The 17,779-nt window shown below is 43.4% G+C and overlaps 2 protein-coding genes and 4 long non-coding RNA genes across 9 annotated transcripts in view; 4 read left to right on the top strand and 2 right to left on the bottom strand.

Annotated features, from left to right (window-relative positions):
* LOC132453279 (NACHT, LRR and PYD domains-containing protein 12-like) overlaps positions 1-17,779 on the top strand; it is a 410,038-nt gene that overhangs the window by 339,944 nt on the left and 52,315 nt on the right. The window lies entirely within an intron of this gene.
* The window catches only part of LOC132453327 (uncharacterized), a 64,288-nt gene that overhangs the window by 26,536 nt on the left and 19,973 nt on the right, over positions 1-17,779 (bottom strand). The gene's annotated exons all lie outside the window — the stretch shown is intronic.
* Positions 1-17,779, bottom strand: part of LOC132453350 (uncharacterized) — a 74,766-nt gene that overhangs the window by 52,116 nt on the left and 4,871 nt on the right. The window lies entirely within an intron of this gene.
* LOC132453367 (uncharacterized) lies at positions 3,965-5,382 on the top strand. Its single transcript, XR_009524666.1, has 4 exons — positions 3,965-4,497; positions 4,582-4,683; positions 4,774-5,004; positions 5,191-5,382. It is a non-coding gene; the product is annotated as an uncharacterized LOC132453367 (long non-coding RNA).
* Positions 5,393-16,259, top strand: LOC132453361 (uncharacterized). Its single transcript, XR_009524661.1, has 6 exons — positions 5,393-5,838; positions 11,917-12,050; positions 12,213-12,433; positions 12,522-12,555; positions 13,048-13,308; positions 16,061-16,259. It is a non-coding gene; the product is annotated as an uncharacterized LOC132453361 (long non-coding RNA).
* LOC132453365 (uncharacterized) lies at positions 13,806-14,985 on the top strand. Its single transcript, XR_009524664.1, has 2 exons — positions 13,806-14,090; positions 14,662-14,985. It is a non-coding gene; the product is annotated as an uncharacterized LOC132453365 (long non-coding RNA).

The following is a 17,779-nucleotide window of genomic DNA, read 5'->3' as shown; positions in this document are numbered from 1 at the left end:
CGACCAAATCGCCGGAAGTCATTCACTTTCTATGGGCAAGAGCGACCAGAGCGACCAAAGCGACCAACGCTACCAGCGGCCAAAGTTGAGCGACCAGAGCGTCAAAAAGAAGTTGAAAACTTTTTAACTTTATGCAAATGACTATTATTCGCTTCAGCGACCAAACACTGACAGCCAATCGGAATGTAGACGCTCTTCGCTTGCGTGGATCCCAGGGAACATCGGCAGGCACTTTGGTTCCTACCTACCTTTATTCACTCACTGAACAAAATGTCGGCTGAAGTATTAATCGCGGCTGTAACTGGGCACCCGGTGTTGTACGAACCCACCCTTTTTCAGTTCAGAGATCGAAACGCCATAGTGGTTTGGATATCAAGTGATGATAAGCGGGAGTATTTATAGGCTACATCTAGAACGTTCGTATTTAAGCGGGAATCATTATAATTTGCTCTACATGCCACCAATCTAACCAACCAATCGCGTGTAGCATGCTTTAAACAAAACCAAAAAAGTATTTGAAATCGTCACATAAACAAACTAATCGACAAGACGAGGTATAAATGACAAGGGATATATCTCTTGTCTTTTATCCCTCTATTCCCCACTATTCACGGAGCCTGAGGTGAATAATTTTTAATTAAATAGTCTAGATAGATAGATAGTCAAGTCTTTATTAATACCAAACGACACAAATCGTCGGGAATCCATTTAGGTGGTTCGTCCCACACAGGACAGTAGCCTACAATACCACACAGAACAAGTCTGACTGGATAATACACACAATACATCACATTAAAACTAGACACGCGTTGATAGATAGATAGACAGAAAGGCCTAGATAGATAGATAGATATGTTCCATTATTTGCCTTGCGGAGCCAACCAGTCCTGTGCACGTATGCAAATTAGCCATGTGTCCCAACGTCTATTTGTTTTGAATGCGACGAATGAGTGCAGATCATGATTTGCAGATCCAGATCAGTGAAACATATTTTAACTAGGCCTACTACAGCACGCAGGGTTTTTTGTTCTCGGTTGTAATTAGCCTACATTTTAGGATTTTTTTTATAATGGGGGGAATCACTGTCCTACTTGTTGTCGAAGCACTTTATCGAACAAGCAAAACCGTCTCGGCAATATGGCCAAGGTGTATGGGAGAGTTCACTATTTGATATGGCTGTCTGTAGGGCCTACTAAACGCATACGGTTCCTTTAAATGCGTCTGCATAATTGAATTGTACGTCATGAGCGACTTGAGCGACCAAAGCGAACAGAAAAATTCGCAGCGAAACTTTGTGAGCGACCAGAGCGTCTTTGACGCTTTGGTCGCTCCTGGTGTGGACGTACAGTAAGGATACCTTGGATTTTTAACCATCGGACCCTAGTATACGACAAAAAACAACACAATTGACGGCAGCTCCTCTGCCGCGTGGTTTTTAGAGCCATGCAAGGATTAGAGGGGGCGGTCGATAGCAACCACCATAGCAACCATGGCAGACAAGTGACGTGAACGCAATAAAACGTAATCACGGACAAAATACGTTTTTCAGACAAACATAATTGAGAATGCCGAATAGTTCTCTGGGAAGGGAACGTAATCTTGCTGAGATAGGGTTGCTCTGTCAGTTGTCAAACAAAGCGGACGGACGTGGTCTCAGCAACGACCTCAGCTACCCAACACTGATCAAAAAAATTATTGTTTCTCTCAATCAAAGCACAAAACAGGACAACTGATGTCCATAGCCTTAACCCATGTTGTGTAATTAACAAGGACACGTTGGTGTAGTTGTGTTGAGTAATGTGCAGTCATCGGGTCTTCCGTTAGCCAATGGGATGAATGCTCATAGCTTCAGATATTGCCGTGGAGGGATTACATTGTAATGAGTTGAAAACCCCATGCGTCGAAAAAAGAAGCACAAGGATACCCTTTTGCGTCAGACGCTGAAGCCAAAGTCACTGACCATTCGTCAAAAATCGACGCACTCGGAGTGAGAATGTGTTGATTCTGTCCCCTGTCAGATTATCATCCTCCAAGTGCTATGGATGCCTGTGAGATATTAAAAATGATATGAGAAAATTAGAAATGTGTGTGCAAATGCAGCCTACAGTATGTCACTATGAATAGCCTACCCGTAGCCTACATGTTTCCTGTTTTGAAATACAGACGTGAAGGGGATGATGTGGCCCTTTTTTAATTCACTGCCCATGTTTAGGGAAAGGACGTCTGATGTCAAAAAAATATTATTTTGTTTTATCACCTATTGTCTGTACATTAGACCTAAATGTATTGTATGCCCTTTGTTATTATTGGGTAAATAAGTGTTGCTGTAGCCTATATGAACTACGTTTATCATTATTATTTAATAGGCTAATTAATAGACGAGATGGTACATTAGCCTACGTAAGTGGGTCCCAGAGGATGAGGGGCTATGGCACAAAATAGTTTGAGAGAGGCTGGTCTAGGGTAGAGGAAACGTTCGTGTTTTTCGGAGAAATTTTAAGTATATCAATAAAAAAAATCCCATCATGGGAATTAACTTCCGGTCTACGCATTCGCGGTTCAGCGCCACATTGCTTGGTTATTGCATTCAGCCGGATATCATTGTAGCCCTGCGTTAAAATTAAAATGTATTTGTGTTATTACCTTACCTATAGTCTATGGTTAAAATACATTAACATAACATGAATGTTTAAATGCCCCTTTTCTGGGAGGCTTTCTGTTAGGCAACGTACAGCGTGGTCTGGTCAGCTTGCAACCGGAAGATGGGTGCGCGCACTGCGCGGGAAAGAGACCAGAGACTTCTTTCTCAAGAAAGGCAAATGTACGACGGAGTATTAGGGCCACACATGAAGAATTTTTTTTTTTTGCCGTGACGAGATTAAAGTCGACACGTCGATTTTAAAGTCAAAATGTCGAGATTAAACTCGAAATGTCAAGAATAAAATTGAAATATTATGTCCACTTTAATCTCTATTCGTACAGTTTAAATTAGTTGGGAGGGATAGCAACCGCTCCACGGGCCTGCACTGAATCCAATGGCTTGTGTAGAAAATTTGGTAAAATTGTATTTCAGAATCGGTTTTAACATGGGAAATGGGCAGATACAAGGATACTATAGTCGCTATATTGTTTGGATGGAGGCCTACACCACAAACAATGACCCCAGGGTTATTGCCAACCTCGTGTCATCCGCTGCACGCTTGGGAGGATGCCCGGAGCGTCTGCGTGCTGACAGAGGACAACGGACGCGTCGAGATTAAAGTCGACATGAAATTTCAACTTTATTATCGACATTTCGAGTATAAAGTCGACACGTCGAGATTAAAGTCGACATGAAATTTCAACTTTATTATCGACATTCGAGTTTAATGTCGACATGTTGACTTTAAAGTCGACGTGTCGATTTAAATCTCGTCACGGCAAAAAAAAAAGAATTCTTCACGTGTGGCCCTAATACTCCGTCGTACAACCCAGGAGTCTGATGTAACGTGCAATCTTTCCATCACCTATATAGAGCCGTGAGCCGGCGCTTCAATGGCGAAAACGAGACCAATTTGGGAGGCTGATTGGAAAGAGTCACAGTTCATCAAAAAGTATGTAAATCAAAATCCTACTGCATCACTTTTTTTTAAACTTTCTTTTTACATTGAAATCTTTAAAGACAATTCTTGTCTTCCTAGTGTACTCCTCCACACGTCAGGCACAGTCATCAAATATTGGTGAAGAACATGTGGAAGACAGCACAGGTAATCTCTTCTGTCAGAATCACTTTTTTGCTACAGTTTTTCCTCCATTCAGTGTGTGTGTGTGCGCGCGCGTGTGTATGTGTATTTTTCGTATTGTGCAAAGTGAACTTCGAAATTAGGAATGCAATATTTATTCAAAGCCCACACTTTTGGTGACATGTATGTATGAATGAATGTGTATGTGTTGCTATGCTTGTACTTTTGTACAAGCACTGGCTTTTCCGCCAGTTTTCCTCACACACACAAGACATAGGTCTTGGCCTACTGTACCCTGTGTTCCCACTTACCCTCTGCCAGATTGTCATCGTCACCATACTGTAAATAACTGTAATTATCCTAATTTCCCAAGACCTTCATATACAGGAGCTGCAGCAAATGCTCGATGCAGTTGGGGAGGATGTTGCCGGAGGCTCCGCAGAAGCCTCATCCTCTTCATCTCAAACATGGAGCGTACGTCAGGCATTATCGGGAGAAAGATGGCGAAATGCTAGACCTCAGCTTCTTGAAGCCATGCTGGAAGCAGGAAGGGTCCCGAAGGGCTTTTGCCAACTGTGCCATGTTAAAGAGGCAGTCATTAGCTGCACTGACTGCCTGCCGAAACACATGTTGTGCTCTCAGTGCGACATCACTGTACATCGGCAATACAGTTTGCATAACCGATCTTCGGTTGTCGGGAGCAGTCACAGAGCCCTTCCTCCAACGGATATCTTTGTCCATGATGCGAGTGGTGAGCCAACACTGGGCGAAGAAGGTATTTATGTGTATTCACTTTTTATGGAATAATTTTCCAATCATAATGTGAGAGAAGTAACCAATATCCCTCTCTTTTCGATAGTACGTCTCCTTCCATTTGCGTTGCCCAAAAGCATTTGCAGCTGTAAGGCTGAAAATGTGTCAGTCAGTGGTGGGCAAAAAATTATCTTGGTCAACATGAATGGTAACATATCTTTGAATACTTACATAAATGAACATGAATTTTCTTACCTTATATAGATGACTTGGTTTTAATTGCTGTTTGTTTCAACAGGTCGCTATGATCTCTGTTCCACTGCTGACATGTGAAAGTTGCAAATGCAAATGGACACCACAGATTAAGGACCTTGTATTAAATGGTTACTGGCCTGGGACAATTGATTTCCAGACAGTGTTTGCTATTGAGGTTTTCTCTTCATTTGAAGACCTTAAAATCTGTGCTCCTGGTCTGAGTAAACATGCATTTGTCCGACTGTTGGAAAGTCGCTCAGTTCGTGCTGGCAGGGTAATTCACATTTTGGAAAATGTTTATTGTACTTAATTTTTAGCAGTATCTAAATTGATTAACATCTTATAAGCATGATCATTACATGTTATAGGTATTATACTTATTATCATGGTTTATCTCCCACAAGTCAAGTAATTGATGCTTTTGACATTTATCTTGCATTTATTAATTAATATGTATTAGGTTGGCACAGTTTCGTCCGAAAATCTCCAGAAGAGTTTTTTGGAGTGGACATATTGCCGGCACGAGATTGAGTTACTTCTAGGCGATGACCATTTCTCCTGTCCTGCTTGTGGAGATGATATGGTGGCAGTGTCTCTGGATGGCAACAGGAAAATGTACCGCTTCAATCGCAAGGGGTAGCAAGATAGTAAAATGGACAGCAAGTAATGAGAAGCTATTGTCACATTTGGTGCTGTACAAGCCTTATTTTTTCCTGCTTCTGTCACTTTCAAAATCCATGCATGTCAAAGTGAAAACAGATTTTAAGATGATCAACTCCAGACAATATAAGTGAATGTACAGATTGGTGCAGAATTTGTTGGGTCAAATTTCACTGCTAAATTTGATAGGGCAATTGGACAGGAAAGCCAGTGAGATGGCTCTGTTGTTCCATTTGTATTGAAAGTGATGCTTTACTTTTTCCTTGAAATCAAATCCAATGGAGAGTTCACCCTACACTAGAATTACAATGTCTGGAGGCCCTGTTAATCAGTTAACTGCTTTCTTCTCAATTGGGCAGATGAATCCCCCTACTTTGAAGGGACTTTTGTCGCCAAAGACACTGAAGTTGAGGCATTTGTGTCAAGGATTCGCCATCAAGTCAAAACTGTGAGTTCTCCCATAAAGACTCGATCACTGATAAGTATGAACAGGATTTATTTAAATAACGACATGGGAATATTTTGCATGGTAAATCTTTGGCATGAGCCCCGTCACTGATCCAGGGTGACGTGCGGACTCGGCGTATCCTGCCAGGACTAGCAGGGGCGGAGCCTTCCCCTGGACAAGTAGACTGAGGCCGACCTGGTGGTGGTGGGGTGGATGGAGGTGCGTTGAACGAAGACCTGAGCAGCAAAGACATATGTTAGACTACTCTTTATAGAGCAGGTGTAGGCAGGTGATTGGTAGCTGGTGATTGGTGATTGGCGGCCAGCCGCGCGTGATTTGAGTCCTCCTGGTAGAACTACCAGCAAGCTTAACATTTCTCCCATAAAGACTCGATCACTGATAAGTATGAACAGGATTTATTTAAATAACGACATGGGAATATTTTGCATGGTAAATCTTTGGCATGAGCCCCGTCACTGATCCAGGGTGACGTGCGGACTCGGCGTATCCTGCCAGGACTAGCAGGGGCGGAGCCTTCCCCAAAAGAGAGGACGTAGGCCTACGCCGGAAATAGGTGATAACTCGGCATGTCCTGCCGGGACTGGCAGGGGCGGAGCCGACCCCAAAAATAGAATAGCGAAAGGGGGTAATGAGACCATACATACCTGCGTAGAAGAAGTGGACAAGGATCTATACTGCTTCTGGAAGATAAAAGGCATACCCAATATACGACATATTAAGAGTCAATCATACATACCGTAAAACGATAAGCTTAAAACCGTCAGCGAGATCGATGAATCACGTAAAAGCAGTTGACATGAAATGAAACGAGATCAATTAAAATTTAGAGCACTCTGCAGCTGTTACGCAGCGAGCCACGAGTGCTTTCGTGCTGTACCAACTGCCGTGGTCGATTCACTCTCCGGGGTCGCTGCGTGACCTGAGTGCTTTCGCGTTGAACCACCGACGTGGTCAACGAACTCACGAGTGCCCTTGATGTGCCACCGACGTGGTCACGCACTCACCGGTGTTGTTGCAGCAAGTATTGTGAACTTCTATGTTGAACACCGACGTGGTCAACGAAATCACGAGTGCCCTTGATGTGCCACCGACGTGGTCACGCACTCACCGGTGTTGCTGCAGCAAATATTGTGTACTTCCGTGTTGAACACCGACGTGTTCAATGAACTCCGAGTGCCCTGCACTTGAGTGTTTGATATTATGCCACCGACGTGGTAATTAAGTTTGCATGTGCCCGAATTGTGCCCACCGACGTGGTCAACGCACTACCAGGGTTGCTGCAGCGAACGTGGAGTTCTGTGTTGTACCGCACCGACGTGCGCAACGAACTCACGAGTGCTTGAGTTGTTCCCACCGACGTGGGCAACGCACTCACCGGGGTTGCTGCAACGAACTAGAGTTCTGAGTTGTACCGCACCGACGTGCGCAACGAACTCACGAGTGCTTGAGTTGTTCCCACCGACGTGAAGAACGCACTCACCGGGGTTACTGCAGTCAAACCATGAGTATTAGATAACGTGCCACCGACGTGGTCATACTCACGAGTGCCCGAGTTGTTACCACCGACGTGGTCAACGCACTCACCGGGGTTGCCGCCGCAACCTTGAGTTTTATTTTCCTATTTACGCCACTGACGTGACAGCGAACTCAAGAGTGTTTTCTAGATGATCCACCGACGTGGTCACACTCGCCGGGGTTGCTGCAGGTTAACCTGAGTTATGAAACCGAATTTTGCTTAATGAATTTAGTACCCGATAACCACCACCGCCGGTAGTTGCAAATAGTGTTGCTTTTGGCAATGAAAATTATGACTAAGTCGTCATCAACAAACCTTTATCGCGTGAGAAAAACGAGACTGGACGCAACGTGGATGCTGGGCATGTGACAATAGCAGTGATTAAATGCATAGTACAATATAGTTGGCGAATAAACCAAGACTAAAAAGTGTTTTACGAAAATAAGACTGCTAAAATGTCTCTTCATTTTCGTTGACCTAAACTCGGCGATAAAGACTTATAACGTTATTTTGTTCGACTGGAACTTCAACTGTTCCAGACATAACATCAATTTTCAACCATTTACCTTATTTAACAAAACTACGCACTTGTAACTTCGATAATATCTAAATGGAAATACGATAACACTGGAAAGAGTATGAATGTAACTAAAACTAATAAAAACTAAAATGACAGCTTGACACAAGACTAGACCAACACTAGAAAGGAAACAGGCCACCAAAACAGCTATGGTTGCAAACGTGTAAAACCTGTCTTAACCGACGTTAGAGAGCATCGTGTGCGCTTGAAGAAAGAACCTTGAATTTGACCGGATGTAGGACGTCGAGTTCTGTGTTGTACCGCACAGACGTGTGCAACGAACTCACGACTAGTGCCCGAGTTGTGCCCCAGTTGTGCGTTGACGTGGTCAACGCACTCACCGGGGTTACTGCAGTCAACCATGAGTAATAGATAACGTGCCGCCGACGTGGTCATAGTCACGAGGGCCCGAGTTGTTACCGCTGCGCTTTGGTCAACGCACTCACCGGGGTCGCCGCAGCGAACCGAGTTTTATTTTTTCCATGATATACCACCAACGTGACACCAAACTCAAAGAGTGTTTACTAGATGATCCACCGACGTGGTCGAACTTGCCGGGGTTCCTGCAGGTTAACCTTGAGTTATGTAGCCGAATTTTGCTTTATGAGTTTAGTACCTGATAACCACCACCACCAGTAGTTGCAAATAGTGTTGCTTTTGACACCGAAAATTATGACTAAATGTCGTCATCGACAAACCTTTATCGCGTGAGGAAAACAATGCTGGTCATATGACAATAACTATAATTAAATGCGTAGTGCGATGTTGTTGGCGAATACAAACGAGACTGAAAGTGTTTTACAAAGTAAGACTGCTAAAATGTCTTCATTTCCGTTGACCTAAACTAGGTGATAAACTGTAATAACGTTTTGTCCAAACGGAACTTCAACTGTTTAAGACATAACAACATCAATTTTCGACCGTTTACCTCATTTAACAAATCTACGCACTTGTATCTTTGATAATACCTAAACGGAATTTCAATATGTTGCATATTCTTGAAGAAAGTTGTCCAATCCCGGGATGCTTTTAACTGACTTCATTTATTATAAAGTCGGCATGTTTCGGTATGGTAACTGAAGCTTAACGGAGGGAATTGTATCTAACGCGTGTGAGAGGAAAATACCGTGATCTACTTCGAGCCCCCGGGCTTAGGCCCGGGGTGGCTCTCTGGCCTCTGGCTCTCTGGGCTCTCTGGGCTCTCTGGCCTCTCGAGTTCGAAACCACCCGCTAGAGAGGACGTCAAGTGGGCGTGGCCTAGTGGGCGTGGCCGGGGTGACTTAAAGGCTTCGGCTCCTTCTGTGGTGGAGCAGCCTTCAATAAGGTCTTGCTCCCCTTGTGGCAATGTGAGGGAAAATGCAGCTCCTTAAAATACTTATCACATATCACTAGAAAGAGTATGAACGTGTCTAAACTAATAAAAACAAAAGTGACACCTTGACACAAAGACTAAACTAGAATGGAAACAGGCCGCCAAAAACAGCTGTAGTAGCAAACGTGATAAACCTGCCTTAACCGACGTTAGAGCATCGTGTGCGCTTGAAGGAAGAACCATGAATTCGACCGGATGTAGGATTCGTAAACTGTGGAAGACCGCCTTCCCAGCCGTTTGATAGACGCGACCGGCAACCCTTGTTCAGCGGCTGTGGTTGCCGCTCCAATCCGGAAGGAGTGGCCAATGTAGGGGGGAGATGGTGGGCCGCACCCTTCTACCACCGTCGCGAGATTGACTCTGAACCACCCTTTAGTCATTGGCAGGCCGCAAATAAACAGGGGATTCGGGGACGTGCGTTGCCGAAGCTTGAGATAAAGGAACATGGAAGCGTAAGGACAGAGTTGTTGATTCTTGAAATGATAATAGTAACAGCTGCTCCTAGGCTATCGCTTTTAGATGAAAAATGCCTTGCAGAGAAGGTGACATCAGCGAAAGTCAGGCCCCGTGTAGGGGAAAAAGTCTGAGTAGGAGACGTGTACGCATAAACCCAACGCATAAACCCGCGAACGCATAAACCCGTAAAACGCATGAACCCGTAGAACACATGAACCCGTAGAACACATGAACCCGTAGAACACATGAACCCGTAGAACACATGAAGCCGTAGAACACATGAAGCCGTAGAACACATGAAGCCGTAGAACGCTGTGAGAAACACTGACTCGAGTAATATGTTAAAATAAGGATGAAAACTCCCAGAGAGAGCACACTAATCTATTCAAAATATCGAGTGAGTTGGAGTGGCCAACACACATAAATAATTGTAATGCACCAAAATTGTTAACTGACATACATGGCTAAACAAGCAAATGAAAAATTAAATACCCCGTGTAGGGGAAAAGTCTGAGTAGGAGACGTGGACGCATGAATGCATGAACCCGAGAACGCATGAACCCGTAGAACTGTGAGAAAACACCGTCTCGAGTAATATGTTAAAATAAGGATGAAATCTCCCAGCTCTGAGAGAGCACACTAATCTTTTTGAAATATCGAGCGAGTTGGAGTGGCCTACACGCGTAAATAATTGTAATAGGCCTACACCAACATTGTTAACTGTCATACGTAGCTAAACGAGCAAATGAAAAATTAAATACCAACGCGACTGAAGCTATTAACAATAAGACTATAAATAATCATATAAAATGATACCATAATGTACCTGTTCTTTGTCTTTGGATCTTTTGAATAAATTGAACGATATGTGAATCGCATTGAGAGTTTGTGAGCAGCAGCTGAACCAATCTAAAAGGCCCTTCGTCAATAAAAACTTTAGTAATAATCAGTTACCACAGTGCCTAAAACCCCATCAACTTCATTCATGTTAAAGTGAAGGGAAAAACCTCAGACACAAGGAGTTAACCAAACAGTGCACGGTATAAAGATAATTATGAACCTTTGATTGCGAACGTAGAGTTCTGTGTTGTACCACACCGACGTGTGCAACGAACTCAACGAATTCAACCGGATGTAAAATCCGTATGCTGTGGAAGACCACCTTCCCAGCCGTTTTGACGCTGCTTTGTTATCGCAAAACATGGTTAGACGTTAACACCGCCATGCTTTGCCCCACAGAACGCTAGCTGCTGCGAAAGGGTAAAGCTCGAACAGCGCAGACGACTCTGACCCGAGGGCGAACGTACCAGCTTCGACTGGCCATCCCTCAGCAAACCATTGCCCTTGGAAGAAACCCCCTAACCCAACCGAGGGAGCCGCATCCTGAAGCTGGACTGGTAGAGCTGTGAGAGAAAATACGCTGCGGGGGCTAACGCGGGGACTGCAGTAGCCATGGTAGCAGGGCACGTGCAAGGTGCGTAGCCTGTGAAGGCGGAGGAAGCCGAGCCTGATGGTTGCTGGAAGTAGAAAGGCGCCGTGGCGACCGACGACAGCGGGTTGGGGCCTAGACCCGTCCGGGAGTTCCGCATGGCGTTTCGACGGCGTCCATCCTGGCGCCAATGCTTTGCACCAACTCGGCGAGGGTTTGTAGAACCGGGCGGATGTCAGTGTTGGGAACTTGTTGGTGGTGTTGTTGAGGATACCGGGGACCGAAAAGAACGGCTTTCTGCGCTCGCTTGCCGGGACCAGAAGTAGTAGGCCGACCAGCACGAATCCGAAGTTATGACCTCTTGGTGTGTATTAACCGACGTAGCAACTAAGCGACGAGATATGCGAGATAATCAGAAGCACAGTAAAGCAGCAGCATGCGTTGAACGAAGACCTGAGCAGCAAAGACATATGTTAGACTACTCTTTATAGAGCAGGTGTAGGCAGGTGATTGGTAGCTGGTGATTGGTGATTGGCGGCCAGCCGCGCGTGATTTGAGTCCTCCTGGTAGAACTACCAGCAAGCTTAACATTTTTACTGTTTTCTTTTAACATTTTGTTTGTGCTAAGTTCTTGTTAGATTGCTGTAAAATGCATAAGATGCCGTCACTTTTTGGAATAGGTGAACTTTTTCTTGTTTCAATAGGCACCTGGACGCCCATCCTGCGGTAAATCCACGTTTTAAGTAGGCAGGGAGGCTACCAGAAAGTCTTAGCCCAGACTGGACGAAGAGGGCATGATGACAGCATGATGACTGCAGGCACTGCATTCTCTTCAGTGGTAACCAAACAAAATGCCATACTAAAATAATCTTTTGACATTTCAGTACCAGCTATGATTCATAAGTAATGATGCACTTCTGTAATTTGTGTGTATATTGTAATATCCATACAGTAGTTCATTTAACACATTCAAAGGAGTCTATCTCTGTTTTGGATACAGGCCTCAACTTGTTTCGAGGAGAAATATTTGCCTACCCTCTGTACCTACAGCAAGATCTTGGTGAAAAACACAAGATAGAGTTTGTTTGCACAGACGTTATGTGTAAATACTACCCATATGTGCAGAGGGTAGTTGAGACATTTCCAGAGCTGCAGTATGTCCTGCAAATGCGACCATTTTTATCCGTGATGCATGCGAAAGGTCACTCAACGAGATGTGAGGTATAAATCAAATTGTAATGTTTATGATGGTAACTGGTACAAGGTATATTTTCATGACTTAATTCTATTTATTTTTGATTCTTGGCAGGTTGAGTGGAGTGGTCGCAACCAGAAGGGGGCAGGTAGGGTGTGATGACATTTTTACTGTAATAATAATAAAAAAAGAATGCTTAGTATTCAGGTATCATTTAAAATGATCACTAGTCACGCTGGTTGCAGGGGGACTATCTTCAAATAGCACAAATTCTCAGTCCATGTTCTATGAACATGCATCTAATATGAGCTGTAATGGGTAGTTCATGTTTTTAGTTTGTGCCAGCATGAGGCTCAACCATGAGGCCAGATGACTCATAACTGCAACGACCTCCTTGCTATGGAAAGGCAAACATATTTGGTGGGAATCGGATCAGGAGATGAACTTGGGATACATTCATTCTAAAATTGAATATTTGGCCTGATGGTGGTCATGGGGTTACAAACAGAGTTTATCCTAGGGGTAATGAATCTGCACAGCAATTAAAAAAAGATATTCATGGAAGATATTAGAGTTCAATTAACAGCCAACGATTTGCATTTAGTATGAGGCTATTCAGGAATGTAATACATTTCTTTAGGTCTGACAGTTGGTGAGGAAGTGGAAATGGTAAATTCTTACCTCTCACGTGTAGCGACTACCACCAAATACATGAAAAAAGCAAGCGAGTAACAGATTTAAAGATCTTCAATTTGCGGCTCGTTCTCTGTTCCAAGTAAATTCCTAAAGAGTAAAACTATGTCTTTCAGGACGGACCGACATGATAACGCTTCATGCTCGTGGTTGGAACATGGGAAAGGTGAAAGTCTTGCACAGATACCTCGCCAAAAGATATGTCAAGGTACTTTTTTATATATATACAATATAATATACAACTTAACACGTACACATGTACAGAAGATTTGGCTGCAACACCCTTTTTATATCAACAGGATACTCTGTGAGATAATGTGTTTTCATCATTTTAGCAGGCATGATGTATACCCATTTTCAAATGTCTGTGATGAAACATGTTAATTGTTTATTTACTGAATTTGTTAATACATTTTTAATTTGCATTTATACTTTATTGTCCGGTAGTACATATAGACAAGAGATTTGTAGAAAGAGGGAGTGGGTGACAAAGTTCTGCCTGGAAATGATCAGAGGAAATTATTATATCACACCTCTTAACCACCAAGATCACTTTAGAGGTTGATTCTTGTGATTCAATATTTTGTGGGTAAGGTGATTGCATGCTGTCATTTGATTGGTGCATTTGCCACTGAAGGACTTGCACTGGATGAATTTACTGACCAATGTCTTTGTTTTTATTGTCGCCAACACTCCTTACTGCTGCTAAGGTTGAATCCCAATACTTGGCTCGCTTCAAAATCTCAGCCCTAACCCTCGCTGTTGCGCGTTCACGCGCCGTGGAGCCATGTCCCAATACCAGTTTAAAGGTAGCTTAAGGGGTAGGGGGAGGGCTAACATCCCCTCAAAATTGAGATTTTCGATGGGCACCCTCAAAGCGCTTCAGTTCTGACTTGCTCCCACAATACCTTGCGAGAAAACGGAAAATCAAGAAATATCCTAGACAAGATGGAGGGCGAAAAGATGCGACAGGATTGGAAAAACACAAATGTAAGTGTTTTCTCTGTAATTAACTAGTAATTATTTTATTAATTATACTCTGCAGCCCGGCCGCGGGCTTCGAAGCCCGGCCGTGGACTCTTGGAAGATCGCGAAAGTCTGTGGCCGACTTTCGCGGAAGATCGCGAAAGTCCGCGACCCCGGTTCTCGGCCGGGCTGCAGACCGGGCTGCATACGACCGGGCTGGATATCATGTCGTATGATATCCAGATCTTCCATCTTCTAGTGACTCCAGGTTAAAAATAAGCTTTATACTAATATATTATATTATATTAGTAATATTCTATAAGTAATATTATCTATACTAATATATTATATTATATTAGTAATATTCTATAAGTAATATTATATATACTAATATATTATATTATATTAGTAATATTCTATAAGTATTATTATGCTAATATATTATATTATATTAGTAATATTACATGGTTAATCAATGTATTTTTTGGCAGTACTATATTGTGTACATAGCTATTATATATTGTACATAACATATGGCCATATCAACCAGTTCTGGCATATAATTCCTATTTCCTTCTTATTTGTTTTCTTTCAGGACTTTGTTGAGTCCACTGCCACCAGCCCCCCCCCCACCTCTCCCTCATGCTCCTCCACCCCAGGCACCTCTTCCACCACCCCAGACACCCCTTCCAAGAGGAGAGTGCCAGGGGGCAGGCGAGGCATGGGGAGAGCGAGGCAAAGTTGGCGGAATGGTGGAGAAGATGTGATTCTCCACCATTCTCTCAAAAGCTGAAAGAGAGTGTGTGTGTGTGTGTGTGTGTATTTTTAGGTGTGCGTGTGTGTGTATTTTTAGATGCGTGTGTGTATTTTTAGATGTGTGGTTCAGTGTTTCTTATTTAAATAAAGTGTTTCTTCTAAAGTGTTCTTGTTCATAACCGATTATTATCTAAGGGTGCACTCACACTAGGCCATCTGGCCGTGGCCGTGGCTGTTTTAGCACCTAACCGTGCTCAAATCTGCCAGTGTGAGTGTGGCCAGTCTGGCCAGGCCGGGCCAATTTGGCCACTTGGGAGAGGTGTGCTGCTACGGCATGGGCCGCTACGGTACAGATGCTAATGAGCCGACACGCGCTACGCAACCTGAGCTGGATGACGTATAGTCAATGCGACGACCACGGACATAATAAAGGCGACGAGCCTTCTTTCCCATTAAACGGTAAACATCGCGTCAAGCGGTTCAACTGTTGGTGTGTTCTCTGTGTTGTTGTCCATTGTTGTTAAAACTCTGACTGGCGGCAGACTTTATTATGGTCCATGCAGCGGACGCTTGGTGATGACGTGTTACGACGTGATGACGTATGTACAAGAGCCTTCCGTGGCCAGGCCACAGCTGCGACGGCCAACGGCCACGGCCAGATGGCCTAGTGTGAGTGCAGGCCAGAGAACAATGGGGCCATTTGAGCACGGTTAGGTGTGAAAACGGCCAACGGCCACGGCCAGATGGCCTAGTGTGAGTGCACCCTAATACCACCTTTAACATGTAGCTAAATGACATTCAAAATAAAGGTATATTACGAGGGACAAATAGTATATATATTTTTTTAACACTTTATTTAAACATGCCAATTGCAAAATATAAATACCATTTCAGGTTAAACATCTTTACAATGGGTCTTGCTCGTTGCCCGAGACAATGGCAGCCAGTCTGTCTCTTGTAACATTACCAGGGGTCTGGTTATCTGCTAGGGGGCACGGGGAGGCCATGATGACGTCACAGGGTAGGGTTGTCCCATTTGGTAGGGGATCGGTTAGGGGTAGCAATGAGGGGTAGCAATGAGCATGAGCAATGAGGGTTAGGGTTGAGATGTAGGGTTGAGACAGTGAGCAAAGAAACGGGATTGGGCCTAAAACTCCTCAAATTGAAAACCCTACTTTATTGAACAAGTAAACACTTAATGAAGGTCTTCAGAAAATAATGCATATACATATTTGCAGTCTAAGCAGAGGACAGTTGCTGTGGGCAAGGAACTCCAAAACCTTTTGACAACACTGCAGACAACTCAAGTGGAGATGAAGCAGTGGGTGAAGGAGGTTGAGGAGTGGGCTGCATCCAGTGAGTTTTTCTGTTGCTACAAAATAATGTATTCACTTTCATCTGTTTTCATTATACATTTAAGGAAATGGTGTTGAATGAAAATGACCTCACACATGTGATAATTAATTGTTTCAAATAACCCTGCCTCGTTAAATAAATGAGCTTGGTGTTTGGCTTTCACAAATAGATTAAAGCTGTATCAATAAAATCTCTAAACGCTAAAAGTCTAAAATGCGGAAAATATAAACATTCCAAGGTGCCCTTTTGAAGGACTCCTTGGAATATTTCCTAACCAGCGGACCCTAGTTTACGACAAAAACAAAACAATTGAGGCAGCTCCTTTGCCGCCCAAGTGGTTTGGAGCCATGTCGAGCAGAGGGGGCTAACAACAACCTTAGCGAACGTAAGAGTCACGTGACGCGTTTTTTGTCACGTGGCAAAAAAACGTAGGCATGTCACATGTTTAAAGCCTTTATTTTATTTCATTCATTAAATATTAAAATATACATTATATATATATATATATATATATATATATATATAATTATTTTAGTTATAATATTATAAGTTGACCATAGCTTTTATTCAATTATCGTTATAACAAGATCTGTATCTGACCATTGACCATCAACTCGGTAATTATGAATGAAATTCATAGACGCAAGGCCATGGACCGTACGCCACCCTATCGCCATTCTCCCATCTTGAATTTAATCGACCATTCTTGTTACCTCGAGGAAGTCTGGTGGTCTCCGTATAATAAATAAATAAATAAATGTATTTATTTATTTACTAAACGGCTCTTCTCAATGCCGTGGAACGCTCCGTTCACTTGCATGGGCCTTCCCGACTTCCGGCGGTGAATTATCTTTTCCTTCCGGGCTTAAAGTTGTTTTAAAGTTGTTAAATTAAATATCGTTACACGGTTACGTAAAATAGCATAATCAGCAAAGAAAAAGGTTTTATAGCCATGATTTAAACGGCATGCGAGCTGCTGTTTTCAGCGTCCATAGCAACCATAGCAACCATGTTTTTCTGTCGAGAGCTAAAATGTTCTTCGTCATAACTATCAAACCCAAATACTAAAATATCCTATTGTCCGCCTCCGCCATTTCACGGTAAAAAATATCGTATTACCTCCCGCACATGTTGTAGGGGGCCTCGTTCGCTCGTTTTGGATAAATTCCAATGGGTCGTAATCTGTGGCGGAACAAACCACCTACGTGGTCGTATTTTCCGAGAGGACAGGCTGATACTGGACATTGATTGGTTTGTAGGTGGGCGTGAGTCTGACGTCACCGTTCACCGGTATAGCCTTCATGAATGAATGAAGAAACATGTGAACATAATTTCCTGCAGCTCAGTTCAGGCAGCAGCCCAGATAACGCACAATTCCCGCTTTGACCACAGCTATAGCCCTAGATAAAGAAATCAACAAAGCAACCCCAGCTCCTACAGTTACCCCGTCAGCAGCTAATTTCTCCTCTTGTGACATGTTGATATAACTATTAACATTACAATCAAACGTACGCTTCCCCGAGAGGTAGGCCTATGCCTATATACTGACAATAATGTGTTATCGAAATTTAACATAGCCTATTAAGGATAAGTTTCAATTA

Source organism: Gadus macrocephalus, chromosome 3 (genome assembly GCF_031168955.1).
Source record: "Gadus macrocephalus chromosome 3, ASM3116895v1".
In the NCBI taxonomy this organism is placed as follows: domain Eukaryota; kingdom Metazoa; phylum Chordata; class Actinopteri; order Gadiformes; family Gadidae; genus Gadus; species Gadus macrocephalus.
Note: the sequence above shows the minus strand (reverse complement) of the source record. Positions and strands in the feature narration are given on the sequence as shown.